Source organism: Psammomys obesus, unplaced genomic scaffold (genome assembly GCF_907164565.1).
Source record: "Psammomys obesus unplaced genomic scaffold, mPsaObe1.curated_primary_1811, whole genome shotgun sequence".
Taxonomy (NCBI): Eukaryota; Metazoa; Chordata; class Mammalia; order Rodentia; family Muridae; genus Psammomys; species Psammomys obesus.
The window spans coordinates 4,517,051-4,534,586 of NW_026588368.1; the positions used below are offsets into that span (position 1 = coordinate 4,517,051).

The window sequence follows — 17,536 nt, forward strand, 5'->3', positions numbered from 1 at the left end:
TATGTATGTATGTATGTATGTATGTATGTATGTATGTATGTATGTATCTATTTATCTAGCTAGCTATCAATCAAGCACACACACATATATTTGTATATATACTGTAAATTGGGAAAAAGTTAAAAATTAACTTCTCAGGATATATTTGTTATGACCAAAAGGTAACATCCAAATGTAATGTTTTAACCATTCTATGCTTATCAAGTTTTATACAGTGTGTCTATGTATGGTGCTGGTAACTGAGCCCAGGGATTCACACATATTAGGGAACTGCCCTTAACTTTTTAAATATAAAATGTGAGAAAGGGTCTTGCTATGTTAACCAAGTTGGCCTTGAACTTGTGATCCCCCTGCCTCAGCCTCAAAAGCAGCTGTGATGTTTGTATAACTAGACCCAGTTCTACAATTATAAATGGTAAGGAAAACAAATTATGACAGGGGAGAAACTATTTGTTCTAGCTGAGAGCTGCTTCATAAGACGATTTGTTGTAATAGATTCTTTAACTTATTTCAGGGGTCAGCTTTTGATTGCATGAGGACAGTGGTTTGAAGGTGTTAGTTTTAACTTTGTTTCCACTTAGCTAAGGTAACTAGTGAGCTTTTGAAAGCCTGAAACATTACTTGTATATTTTTCACAGCAGACAGTAAAGGAAGATTCTACAGTATTCCAGGTGCATGGCTCATTACCTATGGAATCTAAATACACAGAGTTTGACATTGTAATGCCAGGATAGAACAAACAAAAACACTCCCTATTCTACCGCCCCCATCCGATTAAGAGGGTCTACTTTTTCTTTTTACTCTACTCTTGGGGATTTTTGCTTGTTTGGCTTGTTGTCTTGAGTCAGGGACTCCCTCTGAAGGGAAGCTGAAGAGAAGTCATGTGAGATCCATAAACAGTATCATTGTCCACACAGCTTCAGTGCATTATGATCCTTGAAGCTGTGCTCCTCCTGAAGCTGGGGTCATAGGTCAGCACCACTAAACTGGCTCTACTCTGTTTAAGTCTAGGTTAGTTGGTTATAACACTATGAGAAGTTATCCATGTCCTCATCATAAAGATTGGATGAAAAGGTGCTGAATATTATTAGAATCTAAAGTATTTGCCGTTGGGGAGCTAAAATTCTATTGTTTGGAAGATGCTTTTTAAAAATTACAATTATTTATTTATTTGTGTGTATGCATTATGGAGAACATGCACAGGCCAGAGGACAACCTGAGGGGGCTGGTTCTCTCTTTCCACCATGTGGGTCCTGGAGACTGAAGCTGGTCAGCAGCCTCAGTGGGAAGTAACTTTACCTGCTGAGCCATTTCTGCTCTTCCAAAAGAGCACAGTTTGCTTCCCAATACCCATGTTAGGTAGGTAGCTCATGACTGCCTGTAATTCTAACTCCAGGGGACTGATGTCTCTTCTGGCCTCCACCAAAAGAGGCACCTGTACACGAACACACACCCTTTAAAAGTTCCTATGTATGTGTCAGTTACTCTCAGTCTTCCTGAAAAATTACTTTTATCTACCACGAGTCTTCTGTGGTTGCTTATAGTTCTGAATCAGCTATAAAATCCCTGTGACATCTTCAGAAGCAGATTTGCTCTTCATATGTTAACTGCATAAGTATTGGTGGGTAGTTGTGAGTCCTTGTTGGGCCACTGTTCACTGCCTTTCAATGTAGAATGTATCAGGAAAGTCCCACAATTAACTGACACACTACTATTCCAGGAACACTCCTTTCTCACTAGCATTCTTGAATAGAGGCTCAGCAGTGAGCTAACCTCTGAGAAGCAAAAGAGGACAGGGAATCACATTCACCAATTTTACAGTTTCTTTTCATTAAGCAATCCTCCTAGTCAATATTGTAGTTGATCAGGGAGGTCAAAGATAGAGTGCTATATTCTTTGCAAGGTTGTGGAGCTATATATTACATTCTCAATTAAAGCAGTTCAATTATGAAAGACTTCTTATAAATACAGAACAACCCCATGGTATTTTTATTACACTGATCAGGTATACTGTCTAAAAATCATAATAAAGGAAAAAATTAATTCAGTTTATCACTTAGTGAATGCCTGAGTGGTATGCTGTATTCTAACCAACGGAAATATATGAAGATGTAGTTCTACTGTTTATTAAAAGAACTTATGAGATGAGTGATTGTTCTGGGTATATAAAATAGTTGAATTGGATAATAGATTTATCTTTGTTTTAGCCTTTAATTTGGAAACTAATGTCAAGAACCCTTAGATTGTTAAATAAACCATTTTGCCTTGGTTGAAATTTAGTCTGACTTAGTCTACAAATATTTTTGTGAAATCCAGCAAGCTTTTTACTGTTGATCCTTTGGGATGCAACCTTTGAAACAACAAGCCTTGCCATCTGAAGCACAGGCCAAAAGATTAATGGATTCCCTAAACAGTTTTGGTTTTGTAGTCATTCCTTAACCAATCCTAACAGAAAACAAGAAAGGTTAGAATAACCCTCACTTTATACATACATACATACATACACACACACACACACACACACACACACACACACACACACACACACATATATATATATATATATATATATATATATATTTTTTTTTTTTTTTTTTTTACAAGAAATATATTGGACTGAATACACCAGCAAGATTTTACTGCACCTAGTCTTTTCTGGAAGGATAGTATGGCCACTTTTATTTAAAGTAAGTCAATCAACTCCTAACACTTCAAAAAATAAAAAAGTATGGGAGGAGAAGAGGGAGGGAGGGTGGGATTGGGAGGGGGTGAGTAAGGGGGCTACAGCTGGGATACAAAGCTGTATACAAATAAAAAAAAATAAAAATGAATTAAAAAAAAAAAAGTAAGGGCTAACCCTCCTGAAGTTAAAGCAAGAAAGCCCAGAGCTTAGCAGCCCAGCCCTCTCTTCACAATACTTTCCAACTGCATCTGGCTGCTCTCACACAGATTACACACAGTGACCATCATGCATTTATTTTTCACAACAAATAAGAAAGTCTCCAGGAACCCTGAAATTATGAGATAAAATCCTTTGTCTCAATTTGTTGCTTACTCTGATAAAAGGAAAGAATTTCCCAGAATGTTATCCACATTGTGGATGTTTACTAAGGACTTGGGTTTTTAGCTCTATGCTACCCAAGACCCTCTCTGTCCTTGGCGTCTTTGGGGGTGACTCAGTACTGCAGCATGCTTAATTAATAAGAGACAGCCTACCATGGCCACCTGTTTAATTAGTAGAGTTTTTGGACCGGAAAGTCAGTGGAATCTTGTCACCCTCTCTGCAGAGAGGGGAGATGAGAAGGGCACTGAGCACATAGGGACGAGTAGGAGCTTAGATCCAGAGCCCCAGAAATCTTTGTTTTACGGTCTAAGTAGCTATGGCTGTCCTGGAACCCACTATGTAAACCAGGATGGCCTCACATCCACCTGTCTGTTTCCCAAGTGTTGGGAGTAAAGACGTGTGTCATTAAGAAATATCTGGTTCTAAAAGTAGAAAGTTTCTCTGAAGATCACGGATATAAAGGGCTTTATGGCTTGTTAAAATGTAAGCTTGTCACCAGGTGGTGGTGCACACCTTTAATCCCAGTACTTGGGAGGCAGAGGCATGTGGATCTCTATGAGTTCGAGGCCAGGCTGGTCTATAGAGTGGAGCTCCAAGACAGCCAGAGCTATACAGAGAATCCCTGTCTCTGGGGGTGGGGGGAGGAAAGGGAAGCTTGTTTATGTAAAGTGCAAAAGACTCTATTTTTGAAATATGGAGAAGTATGGCAATCATTTTTGAAAAGAAGTCATTATTTCCTCTTAGTTTTTATAGTTCAAAGATCTGCGGTAAGCTTTCCCCCAAGAAGGCATCATCACTCCAGAAAAAGAGCAAAGCATCCCTGTTTTCTGACCCTGAACTCAATGTTGAAAGGAGATGGGGAATGACGTTTAGGATGCAATCAAATCTTGCATTTTCATCACAGCCACTATTTACATTCTGTTATTATCCTTCATGAAGATGAAGGTGTTGGCACCTTATGTGTTATATTAAATTAAATGTATGGGAAGAACAAGGAGGTAAGGAAATCCGCTGAGTGTATCAGCTGTCTATATGCTCGTGGGGCATGCTAAGGCTCTAGGCATCATAGTACTTACCTTGATACAGACATTTGCCAATGAGTGAGCTCATACGCATGCACAGATGAGGATGACACGGGTAAATGTGGCATTAAGTGGAGAAAACGCTCTTTTTAAGGGCGCAGGTTAGCTTTTACAAGATAACCACGCAAGGGTTTATGTAGCATACACTTGAAAAGTATGGCCAGATGAGAAACAATGAGAGGGATAGTAATAATAATGATGACGATGATAACAACAATAATACCAAACAAACCAAAGCCCCCAAGAGCTACACAGGCCACTGCACTCAGAACACAAGGATTAGCTGTATTTCAAAATTCTTCCCTGCTGCGAAGAGCTAGAAAAGATGAGAACATCTTCAATTTGACCTCGAGTTGAGGTTTGTCCATTTATGGTGTTGTAGTTGAAACTCCTCCACTTGGAGGAGTTAAAGACATGAAGCTAAAGGTAAAGCATGCATGTAAATATGCTCTGAACGACTTCCCTGTTAAATAACAAATTTCCAAAGTCAAAACTAAGGAGTGAAAATGAGGTTAAAAATCTAGGTGTGGATAAACTGAAGCAAGCAAAGGACAAGAGAGGCACAGATTTGAGCACGTAAGGCAAATGAGGACTGGGTCTGGATGAAAACTGAGGCAGAGCCTTCTCATTTTTCTTCTTTGCACATGCACACACTTAGGTGCCAAAACTGACAGTTCATACTCCATTCTTATCCTCTGAGGTTTTATTCCTAAAATATCTCTAATGGAACTGCTGTTTTAGTTGAAAACAAAGTACTTCTTGGCATTATTAATACATATCCATTGGACAGATGGATCTGAAAAGTAGCAACAGGACAGCTGCTACTATATGAAAAAAATGCTAAAAAATATAAAGAAAAGAGAAAGGAGCACCCTAACTTCGTAGAAAACCTTTGGAAAAAGGCGACTCTAAAGCTGGGTGGTGCATGCCTGTCATCTCATTACTCAGGAGACGGAGGCACAAGGATATGACATTGGGCCAGCCTGAGCTACATATCAAGATTCTGTGCAAGGGTGGTGGTGGTGGGAAGTGACCAGATACATAGATTCACATCTAAATTTTGAAGGAACTTAATGAGAAAATCCCAAGGACAGATCCCTCAGTATTTTCTATAACCAAGTCATACTGTATTACGGATGTTTGGAAACAAAGAATGACATAGACTCCAAATGTGTACATTTGGACTAAAGAACAGGCATCGGAAAGTGCAAAAAACAAACAAACAAACAAACAAACACCTTTTCCCCATCATGTTAAGTCACCCTTTAAAAGCCCCCTGAACTTTATTATTGTGGTATATATGGGATGGGGCAGGAGCATCTGTCCCAGAGCACACGTGAGAGGCAAAGACAAGTAAGTGGGGTTATTTTTTCCTTCCACCTTTGTGGAATCAAGCTCAGGTCAGCATGTTTGCCAGGCAAGTGCTTACCAGCTTTAATGCATCTTATAGCAGCAGCTTTCTAAGATTCTCTCCCCAGGGAGTGTGTATTTGGCTCTGGGAGGCTCATTGTGACAGTTAATGTTGATTGCTAAGTTGATACACTCTAGAATCGCCTAGGAGGGAGCCTTCGGGCACTCCTGTGAAGGAGGATCTAGATTAGGTTATCCTTTGGTCATGCCTGGGTTAGGTGAATGGAGGTGGAAGTCCCACCATCAATTCAGGCAGTGATAGTCCCTGGGCTCATGTCTTGGGCTGCACAAAGAGGAGAATGTTAGGTAAGCACAAACGCCCACGCATTGTTCTCTGCTTCCTGAGTACAGATGGTAAGTGAGAAGTTGCTTCCAGCTTCTTCACCACAACCTCTCTCTGACAGACTGCCTCTTGAACTGTGAATCTTTCTTTAAGTTGTTTTATCACAGCAATAGGAAAAAATAACTAATAAGCTCAGCAACAACTAACTGGAATCTATATGCTTTAAGCATCCTGCTCGAATATGGGCATCAGATAACTGAGGGACTCCTGCTCTCCCTCAAAACAGTGTCTCATGTAGTTCAAACTGGCTCTGAAGATGACCTTGAACTCCTAGATCCTCTTCTAGCTCCCAAGTATTGCAATTGCAGGCATGCACTACCAAACTCAGTTGAGAGATTCTTTAAAAAGAATGTGAGATGACTCACAGCCTGGCACAAAATGACGCAGGTGGGCAGAGCAAGCCAGAGACACGCCCCAGAGCCTGGTGCCACAGGGCCCAGGCAGGCAGACTACACCCAAGACGAACCCACCCCATTTGTGTGCCATGCTGTGTTGTGGGTAAGGGAGAGGTCTCTTTTGTCACTTATGCCAGGTGGGAGAGCTGGCTTCAAGGTCATGAGAGTAGAAGCCTGGGTCTTGTACCTTGCCTGGGCAGCACAGTAGAGCTGGTCCTGGTTATGGTGTGTGTGTGTGTGTGTGTGTGTGTGTGTGTGTGTGTGCGCGCGTGTGCGCGCTCGCCAGTCCCTCGCCTGCTGGAGTACTCAGGAGCCTGGGCCCTGTACCTCACCTGGGCAACACAGTAGATCTGGCCCTGCTGGCATGGGTCAGCCCGCCGCAAGGGCATGAGAACAGGAGGGCTGGCTCTGTCCCTTTCTGGGTATGGAATTGGATGAGCCTAAGCAGTGCTGGAGAGTCTGCCCGGGGGTGTGGGTGTGAGAGAGCCAGCAGGCTGACCAGCTCGTAGCCTTACTCCACTATCTACCTCATCTATGAGCTACTGGAGAAGGGGCAGTCCTCGAGATATAGTATAGGCTCTTCATGACACAGGGCAGCAACAGGATATCCTACAAGGGTCCTGGTAAGGACTCAGTGCTGATAGTGTAGCAGAAGCCAGAGGCCACAAACCAGACCAACGACTCACTGTAATGAATGTTTGCAAGTAAAGAATTGTGGACAAAAAGGTATACCACGGGACATCCTATGGCACTACAGATTCCATAATGTGCATTTTTTCCCCTGGTGGGGAGGTTGTAAGGATGGAGGGCAGGTTCAAAGGGACAGGGAGATAAGTGGGGCTGGGGTGCACGATGTGAAATTCACAAAACTTTCTGTCTGTCTTTGGGGCTGGTAATGTGCCGAGAGATGAATGTGGGGCTTAGAGGACGACTTGCAGGGATCTGTTCTCTTTTTATAGCACTAGACTCAGGTCCCGGGGCTTGGCAGCAGCAGCCACTACCTCCCATGCCATCCTGCCAGCCCCGAGAGTCTTTATTCTAGGCCGCCTGGCGGGCTTCAGCAGCTACACTATTTGAGAGATTCTATGGCTGACAGGAGATAGCAAACTGTGCTCGGGTCCTCCACAGGGTCAGGCCTCTCCTCCTTGTCCATTTCACCAGGCAGTGGGTCCGACAGGCTTCTTTCACATGTCCAGTTAATAGACCATTATACTTCCCAAATACGTATCATTTTGAAGAATACTGCAAAGCCACTGTAAGGTTATATGCTTCCCAACATCCTGAATTCAGTGTTATACAAGTGGCTATACAGGGATGGTTTCAACTTCCCCTGGTTTGGTTAATATGCTGTTTCAACTGTCACATATTTCTGTGAACAAGAACGAAGCATCAGGTTTGTGTGTTACTCAAAAGACACACACTCACTCTCAGCGCAGAACATACAGTCTGACAGGCTGAGGCTGGGCTGCTCTGAACAGGAGCTTCTGCTGTATCCTGGCATGTCTTGGAGCCGTGACAACTTGTAGCTCTAGGAAAGCACAGCTGTTTGCTTGGCTGCTGCCCTTGTTTGCTCTAAGTCAATTACTGCACTCATATTTTATTAGTTACCCTGGAATTAAATTAACTTAGTTGATGCTTTGTAACCTATGAATTTAATAGAGAGCAGAGTTGGACTGCTATGGTCATTCACACCTGTAATCCCAGCACTCAGGGAACTGAGACTAAGACTGCCAAGAGTTTGAGGCCAGCCTAGTCTACATAATAAGACGTGTTCACAGAACAAACAAAACAGACAGAACAGAGCTGCATTTACTACTGGACACTGGTATAGCAACAGCTGATGTGGAATCCAGCAACTCACAGCTTGTTTAACACAAATACTAGTATTTGGGTGCGTGTGTGTGTGTCTGTCTGTCTCCAGAGTCTCACTATGTTGTGTATGGGAGCCTTGAGTTTACCATCTTCCTGCCCTAGACTTCTCAGCGATGGAATTCTAGGTGTGCTATGCCTAGCAAAGTATTCTCCATTCTTAAGGGCCAATGAAATAAAGCAGCATGGTTGCTGTGGCTATGGCTAGGAATGGCTGTTTAAACACAGTGGCCAGAAGCAGGCAGGCCCTCGGTTGGGTGACATCATGCATTAATGACTGGGTATCCAGTTTCAGAGGCTGCCCTCTGACATGGGGTAGGGGTGGGAGGCCGTGGAGGGAGGAAGGAAAAGAGAGGTATGGAGACGGGAGGGGCAGAGGGAAAGAGAGAGTGAGTTTGTGTACAGGTGCTGTCTGTGTCACTTACGTTGTAAGCTACACAGTCTTAGGTACTTTGTGAGACAGTGCAGAATGGTTAGGCAATGTAATGCTGTGGGGAAGATAAGCTCAAGTTTTAGAGACAGATGGGCTGGCTGGATTCTAGAATCTTCCATACTCGAGGGAAGGGACCTACAACTCTGGCAAGGAGAACCTCTGCCTTGTGAGCTTCCATAATACCCATCAGCTAAGATTTGCCATCTACACGATGGGAATGTCTATGGCTATTCTGTGAGGCTTCAAGCACACGTAAAACAGACCCTAGCGCTCAGTGTCACCAAGCACTGAAGAAGGAACAGGAACAGGAACTGGAACATTACAGTCCGTGGACCACATGTAGCTCTGCTGCTTGTTTCTGTATGGTCCTGGGTTAAGGCTGCTTTATGCCCTCTCTCTTTTGGAGATTGGGATTTCCTTCCTGTGGAGCCAAAGTTGACCTCAAACTCAGGAGGCCCCTGCCTGAGCCTTGCAAGTGCTGGGATTATAGGTTTGTCTCATTAAGCACCATCTAAAGAATATTTTGTGATAGGTAGAAACTATATAAAAACCAATTTTAGAGCCCATCAAGTTTATTAATTTATAGCCACACTCATTTCCTATGGTTACTTTCAACACTAGGAAAGAGAAGCCAAATATTCTGACAGATGGTATGAGATTTGCAAAGTGTAAAACATTTACTGTTTAGCTCTTTAGAAAATATTCGGGCTGGAGAGACAGTCAATGTTCAAGAGCCATGGCTGTCCTTCCAGAGGCTCCTGTTTCAATTCCCAGCACCAACAGAGCAGTTTACAACCATCTGTGACTCCAGTCTCCGTGGATTTAAGGTTCTTTCAGCCTCTGTAGATATGTGGAGCACAAATATACATGCAGGCAAAACACCCTTACATATAAAAATAAAAGATCCTTAAAAAATTGCAAATCCTTACAACAGATCAATCTCAGATAACTGAGAAACTAACATTACCAAAGAAATTCTTGTACTTTTCATCAATTAGTTAACAAATACTCATTAAAAAAATCTATTCATAGCGAGTATTATTGTTATCAACTGTAATACTGGCTACATGGTAACTTAGATTTGGCAAGAGGCATAAAAAGAAATGTCTGAAGTGTAATCCTTACTGATAAATGATAATAATAGTTATTATAATAATCATAATACAGTTTTATTGTAAAAAGAATACTGACTCTGTAAAGTAAAACTTCAAGTCATTGAAGAAATTGACAAAGTTATCAGAAGATGGAAAAAAATCTCCTTTGCTCTTGGATTGACAGGGTTAATATAGTAAAAATGACTGATTCAATGCAATACCCACCAAAATTCTAACACAATTTTTCAAAGATCTTGAAAGCACAATTTTTAGCTTCATATGGAAACACAAACAATCCTGAATTATAAAAACTGCTGGGGGTATCACTGCCCCCAACTTCAAGTTATATTACAAAGCTATAGCAATAAAAACAGCATGCTGCTGGCACAGAAACAGTCATGTTGGTCAATGGAATTCAGTCAAAGATCCAGACATATATCCCCATACATAAGTGTGGAGAAATTTTTCTTTTGAGAATTCTTTGTTTAGATTTGTACCCCAATTTTAAATTGGATTATTTGGGTGTTTTGATACTTAGTTTTCTAAGTTCTTTATATGTTTTAGGTATTAGTCCTCCAGGATATGGAGTTGGTAAAAATATTTTCCCTAGGCTGCCTTTTTGTCTGATTGACCTGTCCTTTGCCTTCTAGAACCATAAGGTCTCATGTATTCATTGTGGATCTTTAGTGCCAGTGCTTTTGGTGTTCTGTTCAGAAAGTCTTTTTCTGTACCAGTGAGTTCAAGGCTGTTCCCTTACATTCTCGGCAGCCATGTTCAACGTGTCAGGTCTTAAATTGAGATCTTTAGTCCATTTGGAGTTGAGTTTTGTGCGAGGTGGTAAGTACAGATCTATTTGGATTCTTCTACATGCAGCCATCCAGTTTGACCAACACTGTTTGTTGAAGATCCTATCCTTTTCCCAGAGTGTATTTCTGACTTCATTATGGGGGGAAAAAATCAGGTTGTGCAGATTTATGCAGGTTATACAGACAGGCTCACAACTGTCTGTAACTCCAATTTCAGGGCATCTGATACCTTTCTCTGCCCTCCTTGGGTACAAGGCACTCACAGCATATACATGCAGGCAAAATGCTCAGACACAAAATAAAAATAAATACATCTTAAAACAAATTAATGTTTAGTGTTCTCTTATGTTACCATGTTTTAGTGTCACGTGTTACACAGCTAGAGACAATGAAAACAGATGCACAGCACTGTCTACAGTGAACTCCTGTAGAAAGGACACTACCTGTATTATGTTGTTTGTTTTTCTAGGCCTTTCCAAATCCTATCCATGACTTGTGTAAAGCCATATCTTTTTGCAAATGTCTATTGCCCCTCTGAGTGTCAGCCCACATATTTCATTCCCTGTGAATTACTGAGTCTCTTGAAATCTGGGGTTTCCCATTTCAATTTGTAACATTTTTTTCTTGATATAGAAAATCTGTTGTGTAGTGTTTGTTTAATGCCCTTGAAACATTTATTTAGTCCCCATGAACCTGGTATAAAACAGGGTATGTCCGGGGACTATTTGTTATTTAATTTTATTTCTCACTTCAATCAGTTTTAAACTAAAATAATGAGAGCTTTAAGCCACATATACTAGTTGAATTATTCTATGTGAAACTGAAGAGTCAGATGTAAATAAACAGTAAAGGAGTGTGCAGAAGGTGGTTTCAACTCGTTAAAACATGGACTACAGTGCTAAACATCCTGATTCAATTCCTGGAGGATATAACAATATGAATGCTAGATTTTATAATACTGACCAAGCAACAAAATGACTATATGGCCAAATTTAAGATGTTTTCATTTGATATCCAGAGTGCCAAATGCAAAGTCTGAATAACTTATTTCCTATTCACAGGAAAGGCAGCTGAAGAACATTCTAAATTTGCCAACCACCTCCTCATACTAGACGTTTATGACTGCAGTCTTGAAACAGCCAGAGCTGACCATCTTTCAATGAAGTCTTGTTAACAAGTGTTTTGCCTTAAAACCTGAATTCTCACTGAAAGAATGAGCCATCTGTTTTGAATATTTTCTAGACTAAGCCTCTATTTGTATACTGCTTTGATCTCTTGGCATAATGGGAAAGCAGTGATCCAGGCCAGCTACACCTCAATCAACTGTGCTCATTTAATTTATCCCAGAAGCACTGACTGCCAGACCCAGCAGGAAACTTGGTCTCATCCTAGCATCAGGAGGAGGAAGATACATCACAGGAGATAGGCTCTTCTGTCTTGGTTGATGATACAGTTCTGTGTCCAAGAAAATGTTCTTTCAACCACCACAAATGCACAAAAATCCTACCAGAGAGGATTAGGATGTATAAAATAAAGAAATGGGGGCGGGGATCAAGGACAAGTTAACAATAGTAGTTCCACAGAGCCCCAATGTAACAAAACTGCTGTTTAAGGATGTGGATAAGACAGGAGTCAACTAACAGCCCATCACAGTATCACTGAATAAAATAATGTCACGTGACAGGCAAGTACAGACCTGTCTTTCAAAACCAGCATTAAAAGGGGGTTGTGCTGGATGATAAACTAATGGGCTGGGTGCTGGACTTAATATACAATATGCTAGAAAATGCAATAAATATTGGATGGGTCAGGCTAGGGCACTTACATAAGTGCTATCAGATTAGATAATCATGTGTTAGGGTGTTGGGAGAAACAAAAACATTAAAAACTGTGGCTACTCTTACAGAAAAGTAAGTAAAATACATGTAAAACCTCTTTTGTTGGGGGAAGGCAATGCTGGAATTGAATCCAGGACCATGAAGATACATTACAAACTCTGCTGACATTTTCATTCAGTGAGAATTTCTGAGTTTGGTAGGGGCTCCATATTTTCAGATGATTGTGAAAAACACTTAGGATGTGAGGGGTCTTATTTCACATAATCTGATTGTTTAGGAAGAATGCCCAAATCATAAATAACATCAGAGAGAGGATAATAATGCCTTCAATTAGTTGAATATTCATGATTATGATATGAATCCATGGATCTGAGTGCATATACTTTAGTGATGCTTAAACACTGTCATTCCTGTCTAAGAAATAAATCAAGAGAGCTGAATGACAAAACCCCCTTAAATCACACAGCAGAAGCCACAAGAATGCAGGATGTATCTGTGAACCACAGTATAGAGAGGTGTTAAAAGTTTAAATGATTTTTTTTTTTTTTTTTTTTTTTTTTTTTGCTATAGCATGAATATTTTCTTTAGCAGAAAACTCCAGAATCTGGGGGTGGGGTGGGAGAGCTCTGCCTATTGTGGAGTCCTTCCTGGAGGTAAGTAGGTGGGCCTGATGCCTGTAACTACCTTACCTTACTTTTGTCAAGGACAAAGCAATGGAATTTTGAGGTAGTGTTGTGCTCTCTAGGGATTCATCAGAGGCTCAAATTATTTACGATTATGTTTTAGTGAGGGGAAAGCTGGTTACCAGGCCTAAGCTTTATAGGTGATCAGAAGAATGCATTTATAATAGGATACAGGAGACACAGATGAGGTACACAGTAGCAGAAATATTAAAGGTGTATAACCACCACCACCACCACCAATGCTGTACTTACTGAGCATTTCCTTGGTGCCTGGCAAAGGGTAATACGCACTGAATAGTGAGGACATTACTCCTTACACTATTCCTCAACGCAAGATGTATTCATTCTGTTATTTATTTTAGTTAGCACACAAATGAATGGGGTTTCGTCTTAGCACTTTATAGGTACATTATACTTGACTCTCATTTGTCCCCTCCATGCAGTTCCCATGTCGGACCCCAGTTACATTCCTGTTGTATGTCTCACCTCTCTGAACAGCCAGCCCTTCCATCCTTCAGGCCTCTCTTTCTAGGTTAGCACACAGGTTTTACTATGACTCAGCACAGGTAATCTAATGCTTAAGATGCTCAGTGACTTGTGGCAATTATCCAGGTGCTGCGGGGCCACTATAGCTCTAAAGCCAAAGCTCACTCTTCACCAGCAGGCCAAAGGCCATGAGAACTACGTAAACACCTTGTTTGAGTGCTTTTTGAGTTTCATAGAGGAGACGCAGTACTTCATTAAAGAGAGCAGGAAGTGTAGGCGCACTGTGGTGCATATGTCACAGCGGTGGCAGCCTGTAAGAAAATGGCACCACTGGCCAGGGATACAGCAAAGCAACCGAGACCATAGCAGGATTACTGGCAATTCTCTCTCTCTCCTATTTTCTATCTTCCTGCTGTGAAAGCTACTGTGTGCACCATGTGCTGTCTCATACACAAAAATCCCTATGGTGGCTTACACAGCCTAGGCAGCTCCTTACCGAGAGGAGAGGGGTACCTAGGAGGAATGGTGAGGACTCCTCCTTTCTTGTCTCCTGGAGACATGGAATAAAGGAACTAAAGACACTGAAAAATACAAAGTCTGCCTACGCTCACGGATCGGCAAAGCTAACACTAGTGCAACGCTACACCAACAAAACTGATCTGCAGCTTGAACATGACCCCATCAAGGTACCAAGCAACAACCAGAAAACAACAACAAAACAACTCTAAAATTCATACGCAAACACAAAAGGTCCAGAATAGGAAAAGCAATCCTAAGCAGAAAGAACCGTATTGGAGGTGTTAACAGCGGCTAGAACTACAGAACCAACAAACCAGTAAGACACTGGCACAATGGAATGGGGGATCCAGAAATAAACCCACACAGCTAATACCACATAATATTCAAAAAGGTATAAAACGATACATTCTTCAACAGATAATGCTGAGTGAACTGGATATATATTGCATGTAGAAGAAAAACTAGATCTTCATCTCTCATTCCGTACAAAAAAAATCAACTGAAAATGATCCAATGACCTTAATATAAGACCCGACAAATTCAAACTGGTAGAAGTACAGATAAGCAAAGCACTTTAAGATCCAGGCACAGCAAAGAGTTTCTAAACAGGTCCTGGACATAAGAAATAATCTCAAGAACTGAGAAATGGGATGATAGAAAATTAAAATGCTTCAAAACTGCAAAAGAAATTATGAACCAAGGGAAGACAGATAGCATGGTGAATGGAACAAATCTTTGCCAAATATACATCCAACTGGTATGTAAAGGCTACAAAAACTAAACAAAACTTCAATTCAATCAATAAATGAGCTAAAAGATGAAACACAAAAGGCCCACAAATATTTGAAAAGAGTTTAATATCATTGGCTATCTGGGGAACGAAAACTCAAACTGTTTCAAGAATCAATTTCACCCAGTAAAAATGGCTTTTAAAAAGACAAACGACAAGAAATAGTGGTGAGGATGTGGAGAGAGAGGGGCCCTTTGCCATGCTGGTGGGAGTACTGTGGGAACCAGTGTGGGGGGTCCTCAAGACTTGAAAATAGAACTACTATTTGTACATCTCCACACATTACTTTATTACTTACAATAGCTGGGAAATGGAACCAGCCCAGAAATCTATCAACAGACGAGCGAGTAAAGAAAATGCGACACGTGTTTATGTTAAAAAAATGAAACCATGATATTTGCAGAAAAACGGATGAACTGCCATTATGTTAGGCAAAATAAGCCAGAATTAGAAAAACAAACACGGCATTTTCTCTCATGTGCAGACTCCTGATTTTACATGTATGATGTATGTGCGTGCACACGCATGTGTAGATCATGAAAGTAGGATGGGGACCATCAGAAGGAAGGAGGAGATTTTAAACAAGGCGGGGGGAGAGGACCGTGGGGTACATACAACATGAAAGCAGAAAAGCAGGAGAAAAGGAGCCGGAAACACTGGCAGGTGTTATGGGGAAAGGCAGTAGAGGAGGGGGAAAGAACGAAAGGAAAGTGTGGCGATGTACATGTGGGAAGATGCCACAGTGAAACCTACTCCTTTGTACGGTAACTTAAAAACAAACAAACAAACAAACAAACAAACAAACAAAAAACAACACCTGTCCAGTGTCTGGGGTTTCTTCTTGAAGCCCTGGCCCACAAAAAAAAATATAGGTAATAACTATGGTGCCTTGGAAACTTGATAGGGTGCATCAGACTTTATTTCTGGTATGAGAGTCTTGTTCTCCACCTTACCTGATAAACCAGGAATTTCGTGAACACAGTTGTACAGTAACCTGACATCGAAAGTCTGACTAAACCTTTAACAAGCAGCTCTCAAAAGCCAGAGTGGTAGCGAGTGTCAGCCTTTGGAATTCCTATTTAGGAGAACATTCTGTGCGGTAAAAAGACAAGGTGCGTGACCTTGGCAGTCATTACAGATAAGTTGGGGGATATTACAAGATCCAGAACTTTCTTCTCCAGCTGCCTACTGTACTTGTGGATACAGAGAAGGGTCACAAGCTACAGCCACGAGGCCACTGCTAGTGGCTGAGGCTCATGCATCAAGGTAAGTCCCATCTGTAAACCTAACGGTAGCTCTGAGCTGTCTTTATGTTTTGGTTTGCTCTACTGTTTTTTCTTTCAGGAACTGCTCATATAATCACATATAATTATGCAATATTTTCCCTCTAATCTAGTTGGATTTCTTTTTTGGAACTGCTCCTGTTTTGCTATATTCTCAGCATACAACTAAAAATATGTTTCTAAATTTCTTTTTATAAGCAAGGGATCTCATTCTTAAGCTCAAAAGTTAAGAGGCTGGAGACAGATCTTACTGTTTCCCACTTCTTTCCTAAGATTCCCTGCACTCTGCCCAAAGGTTGCCCATAAGTCTCAGCATCTGCATTGATAGTCTGCAGGGCAGAGCCTTTCAGAGGTCCTCTGTGTCAGGCTCCTGACTTGTTCCCTCTTTTTGCCTTCTTCTGATGTCCATCCTCTTTGCCTTTCTGGATAGGAATTGAGCATTTTAGCAAGAGTCCTCCCTCTTGATTAGTTTCTTTAGGTGTACAGATTTTAATAGGTTTATCCTATATTATATGTCTTTTCTGAGACTGATACTCCAACCAAGGACTATGCATGGAGATAATCTAAGACCCCTGCACAGATGTAGCCCATGGCAGTTCAGTATCCAAGTGGGTTCCACTGTGATAGGAACAGGGACTGTCTCTGACATGAACTGATTGGCCTTCTCTTTAATTACCTCCCCCTGAGGGGGAAGCAGCATTACCAGGCCACAGAAGAAGACAATGCAGCCACTCCTGATGAGACCTAATTGACTAGGGTCAGAAGGAAGGAAAAGAAGACCTCCCCTATCAGTGGACTTGGGGAGGGGCATGCATGCAGAGGGTGGAGGAAGGGAGGGATTGGGACGGGAGGAGGGAGGGAACCACAGGGGGGATACAAAGTGAATAAAGTGTAATTAATAAAGAATTAAAAAAAAAGAGGTTGGAGACAACTCTTACAAAATTGGACTTTGATAGCCGGCAGAACACCACAGGGTAAAGTGCTATGGATGCATACACAGATGTATGCCTGACAACTTGGCCTTCAGCCCTGCAAGATTAAACCTGTCGGGTTCAGCCTTAACACTGTAGTGACTGACTGAGACCAATGTCTGACGCCTAGTATGATGTTAAAACATCCTTCTATGTTTGGTGCTAAATTAGGTACAAACCATCTGCTGGATGTTTATTGTTTTCGCAGTCTGATATTTTCAGTAATGACATAGTTTCTACTAGATTCTCACGAAATGATGGTCCTCTGACTTAAAGCTTAGACAGACTAAGCCTTTTAAGACTCCTGAGATTTCAGGATATAGGCAGAGTCTATATCCCTATTCAGCATGAGGAATGGAACTTAGGCCAGAATCAATCCTCAAGATAAGGAATTAAAGTCTCAGAAGGGGGAAGCAAAACAAGATATATATATATATATATATATATATATATATATATATATATATATA

The 17,536-nt window shown here is 41.2% G+C and overlaps 1 protein-coding gene across 8 annotated transcripts in view; it reads right to left on the reverse strand.

Annotated features, from left to right (window-relative positions):
• The window catches only part of Erc1 (ELKS/RAB6-interacting/CAST family member 1), a 269,824-nt gene that overhangs the window by 26,473 nt on the left and 225,815 nt on the right, over positions 1–17,536 (reverse strand). The gene's annotated exons all lie outside the window — the stretch shown is intronic.